This window comes from Asparagus officinalis, chromosome 6, assembly GCF_001876935.1.
Source record: "Asparagus officinalis chromosome 6, Aspof.V1, whole genome shotgun sequence".
In the NCBI taxonomy this organism is placed as follows: Eukaryota; Viridiplantae; Streptophyta; class Magnoliopsida; order Asparagales; family Asparagaceae; genus Asparagus; species Asparagus officinalis.
In genome coordinates, this window is record NC_033799.1 from 42647493 (window position 1) to 42653230 (window position 5738).

Sequence of the window (5738 nt, forward strand, 5' to 3'; positions counted from 1 at the left end):
TACTCCAATAAGGTATATGAGTATAAACTGTTCCCTAATTTTGGTTGAGAAGTTTTTGGAGAGTATTTTTCTAAAAATATTCTTAAGGATAACTCAACAACATTACGCCGACTGAAGGTTGGGACAATCATGTCCAAAGTATTCCAGACTCTTCTATAAAAGAACGAGACTGAAATACTTTGGAGGGGGTATCTGTAGGCATATAAAATTGCTTATAGGTCCCTTAGCTCAGCTCGGCACAAACCGACGAACCAACGAGGCGACGAGATCGACAAATCGCACGCGAACAACGGAATGAATCCATACACGTTCGGAATCAAGCCAAGTGTTAAAGAATCAACGAGTTATCCAACCGGGAACAGACTCGGACGAATCACGATCGAATCAAGATCAGTTTCGGACTCGAACTCAGAAGCAGATTTACTGCCAAATCAGAAGCGGATTTACTGCCAAATCAGATCAACAAAATCAGAATCTAAGTCAACCGAATCACGGACAGAACCGAGAAACGGATACAGCGCAAAACGACGGAAAACAGCAAACCCAGAGGGGCTCGGCCAAACCGAGCCACCTCAAGGTGGCCGAGCCACCTCAGGGTGGCTTGGCCAAGAGCCGAGCCACCTCAAGGTGGCTCGGCACAGTGCCGGCCACCCAGAGGTGGCCGACGTTTTCCTGTGCGCGGGCACAGTTCAGAGAGCCTATAAATAGGCCAGGCAATGTTCATTTTCGGAGGTTGGAATTTCAAGAGCCAAAACTCTGCCGGATTGAAGAGTGAACTCGGAGCTTTGAAGACCTGAAGACTTGCACATTCGGATCTGATCCTCGGCGAGCATCCACGTCAGAAAAGGCAGGATTTCGAGAGGAAGAAAGAACAGATCTGAGATCTACACGAGATCACACTCCAGATCTAAGCTTGGTCTTAGATCTCGAGATCCGAGCGATTATTCCCTTGGTGGACTAATCCCTCCCGGCTATTATTCCCTTCGTGGAATAATACCCGTATAATCGTGTAGATCTGACCGGATCTAAATCGCGCGGTGGTCCACGGCAAATAACCCCGGCGCAGGCAAAGAACCCACCAAAGCGAGCGACCGCAAAACAGGAGCTCGCGATTTGTTCACAAGAGGAAAGTTGTAATTTTTGATTTTCTTTATTTTTGATTTAGTTGTAACTGGATCTATAAAAGACCGGATCTTTGTAATCCAAGATGACAATTATTTCAATGAAGAAGAAAACAGTTTTCCACGCGAACAGCGACATTACACGTTTGCTAAAGAAAGGTGAAGAGAGAGGGTTCCCAGGAATGTTAGGTAGTTTAGATTGTATGCACTGGTAATGAAAAAACTGTCTAACTGCTTGGGCAGGACAATACTCAGGACGTCATGGAAAGCCAACAATTATTTTAGAAGTAGTAGCGTCATATGATTTATAGATATGGCATGCTTATTTTGGATTGCCAAGATCCAACAATGATATTAATGTGTTACAATCATCAAATTTATTTGATAAACTTGCACAGGGTACTGCTCCTCCGGCTAATTACACTATATTAGGAAAAGATTATGATACAAGTTACTATTTGGCCGATGGAATATATCCTAAATGGTCCACTCTTGTGCAAACTATATCCCAACCCCAAGGACCAAAGAAGCAGTACTTTGCAGCCATGCAAGAAGGATATCGAAAGGATGTGGAGCGGGCATTTGGAGTACTTCAAATACGCTTTGCCATCATCAAAGGATCAGCATGGTTTTGGGATAAACGGGTGCTACATGACATCATGACTGCTTGTGTAATACTACACAATATGATTGTGGAGGATGAACGTGAAGAAGAACTAGATAATGTTGATTCAACTCAACCTTCAAATGCTGACGAGATGGATGTCAATGATGATGAAAGATTAAGACGATTTCTCGCTCGACATATAGGAAAATCCAAGATCAGGAGGCTCACTTTGAACTTCGGAATGCACTCATTGAACATTTATGACAAAGACATGGTAATGGAATGATGTAATTTTTTTAAGGAATGATGTACTTTTTTTAAGCTTGATGTATTTTAAATTCTCTGTACTTCAACATTTCATAATGATAAATTTGAAATTAATATTAAAAGTTTAAATATTAGGCTCATTTTTAAGGTTTCGGCAAGACAATTTCAATGATATAATTTTTATTTAAAATAGATGAGTAAATTTAAAATTATATTAAGTTAAATAATTAGTTTAATTATATTCAAGGATACAATTGGTATTTATGAAAAGTTATAATGAGATGGGAAGGCAAAATTGGAATTAAAATCTATGAATAGTATTATGGAGGGATCCCTCTATATTACCGCAAACCCTTCAAATATAGAGGGATACTGTAGCACCCTCTTAATATAGAGGGTGCTACAGTTGCACCATTGGAGCCAATGGTATTCTATTTATAGAAGAATGGATTACCATTGAAGTTGCTCTAAGACACAGAACGAAAAAAAATGAAATTGAGCTATCCAGCGTAAAGTCATATCTAGTGCATCCATGTAGCAGGTTTAGAATCTCAACGTGCTCTCTAGTATATAGTGCATTTTATTTGACCGTAAAATAATTAGTCACGTGTTTACTACAAGTTATTAAAGATTTGGTAGTAGAGTTTGTTTTGTGAAGAACAGTTATCTAATTACTATTGCTTTATCTCTATCGGATTTGGGAACCATGAAAATGTTAGTTAAATATCTATATACTTTAAGGATATATCAAATTTGATAGTTGAGTTTGTTCTATGGGATCTGAGATATCTCAACGCTTGATCTTGAATATGCGATGCAGAAAATAGCAAGTTTGCTTGGAGCATAAAATCTCATATCTTAAACTTGCCATTCTAGCAGATTTTCCTAGAGGAAGAAGTTTTCAAGGATAAGGACCATAAGTAATATCTCTAGTTTCACTCCAAATAGAGGTTCATTTGCTTGGTGGCAGAAAGTTAAAAGAATCGGAGATGTTTTGTTAGAAGCTTATTAATCAAACACAGAGAGTATTTCCTGCCTTTACTTAAATAAAATCTGCTTATTTGCTTTCAGATTAATGTTGCAAAGTGGGCAAGCAGAAGAGTGAGTCCTTTACTTGCAAGTCAGTCTCATGAAAAAAAAATTATTTTTATCATGAATTTAGTCGAGAGTTTTTTTTGCTTTGCCTTGTTTTATATTGTTTCTTTTTTGAAATGCAAACTTCCGAATACATGTGCTTGTATATTCATGCTTAATTTCAGAAGGATATTCATGCTTATATGTATATTCATGCTTAACTGTACCTGTAGCAAAGATTTGATGTCGGGGACTATGAGAACGACCTAGTCATCCAAGATTCTATAAAACAAGTGTCAGAGTATATATAGAAATTGGAAGCATAAGTTGCACGTCTACTATCTTGGTTTAATAGAGAAGGGAGTACCTGATCCCAAGAACCATCCACCGACCCTAAATATTGGGTATCAATGATCGATATGTGGGAAAGTGAAGAATGGAAGGTATAGATCTCAAATCACTTTATTAAATTATCATGTAAATTTTATTTGTTGATATATATTTTAATAATATATTTTATATTGGTTATTAGACAAAATATTATAAAGCGAAGGTGAGTCGATCAAAGTTGTCCTACAATCATATATCTGGTTCCCGATCATTTGCAGCAGCAATGTCACTAATTGTAAGTTTTGCTTTATAAGTTTTTACTTTGTAAATAGACTATAAATAGTTATTAACAACCTTAATGATAAATTTATTAAATTACAAAAATCAAGGCATGATGGGCAAGCTCCCTCTTTTCTAGAATTTTACAAAGAAACCCACTACCAAAAAAAGAAAAGTATGGGTAAACGAGAAAGCACAACATACCTATGTACGTATGTCCAATTTACTTTTGTTAAATCAATTTATACAATAAACTTATATCTATTCATTAATGATATGGATCTTACATCTTTAAAAATGATAGGAGCGATTAGTCAACAAGACTATCAAACAATCTTAGCCCGAAGTTACATCCCCGATGAACAAGTTTGAGATCTCCATTGATGTACTTGGAAGGAGAACAGGTTACCTGAAAGGGTATAGGATCCACCTTCGAGGAAGTTCATCTACCAGGTCTATTGCAAAGTCAGCTGAGCGAGATGCTGAGGTCATGGCTTAAAGGAGATAGTAGTTGTGCACGCCGAACAGATTGCCTCACAAGCTGAGCAGATTGCCTCACAAGCCGAGCAGATGAACGCACAAGCCGAGGAGATGAACGCACAAGCCCTGAAGACTGTTGATCTTGAGGATTAAGTGCATCAGCTATTTGCACGTAGCCAGCTTGGAGTGAGCGGTGGTAGTAGAGATTTCTCATCGAGATGAGGTCAGACTTGCATTTAATTTTTCCTTATTAAACTTATTTATGGTTTCTAAAAGCTCGACCAGTAGTAAAGTGTTTTGAAGTTAAACATAACCTCCAAATCATGCAATAACTTCAAAGTTTGAATTGAGTGGTAAGAAAAAGAAATTAGAACAAGGGTAGCTAGCTACAAAAATAAATGTTTACATAAATGACCAGTATGTTAGTGTTTATGTCACTTATGGCCATCTAAACCACATTAACTATCATAATACCAAAACCAATTAGAATTTATTTATTCTTTAGTAACTTTACAATTTGTTCACTGAGACTATCTAAACAAGGATAATATTAGGGCGGTAACTTTTTTTTAATAACTCAACTCGGAATCAAACCTAAGACTGTGGAGTTGTATTGAAACCTCCCAACCATGCGTGTGATCCGGGTCACCTGCAATAGGTAACCAACGGGGCAAACTAAAAGCAATGTAAGTAACTTAAGAAATAACTTACAAAGATGAAAAGAGAACCAAGATCTTCCTTGGATTAATAGTTGTTAAACGATTAAACCTCTTATTCCTCCCATCTACAGATTCTCCAATACAAACATTATTTGATACAGTTGATGTTGCTGAGAATGATTTGTTATGTACCAATGGATGCTTTAATTGATCTAGTTGTGAACATACCACTGAAGAAAAAAAAATTGAATAACTAGTCCAATAATTTGATACCATATAATAGCATTATACACAGATTTTCATTTAATGAATTGGAAAGTCAACTTAAGAAACATATTACTTTAGTAGACGTAAATACAAAGATTGCATTTTAAAAAAATATAACATTTCTGTTTGTGCATCTGTTTCTGTTTTAGAGCTGTTAACAATCTATATAGCAAACTGGAATATGAGTAAAAGATCATATATAAATTGCATCACGAGTTCTAATTTTTACACTCGCATATATTCACGGCTATTTTTGATGCAGCTTAATTCTTGTTATGCAGGAACTTGGATTTGATTATCTTAAAAGCAGAGAGCAACTTGTCATGAGGTTACAAGCAAACTGGAATATGTAAACAGTTGTTCCATTCTTTCTTTTCTTTCACCTTTAATTTCCTCTGGGCAAATTGTGTTTCTTTTTTTCCTTTATGGATTACAAGCAAACTGGAATATTTAAACAGGCCTTTGAGTGTTGACTTGGAAATGGAAATGAATGTAACTAATTTGTAATGGAAGTAAATTCTTTGTTTATCATAATATACAACGTGTTTGGAGTATAATTTGATGTTTGGTTTCTTTGTTGATGTGAATGGGTGCTATTTTTTGTGGATGTTCAGGTTTAGTGTATGCTTGTAGTTGACAGAAAAGATAATTTTA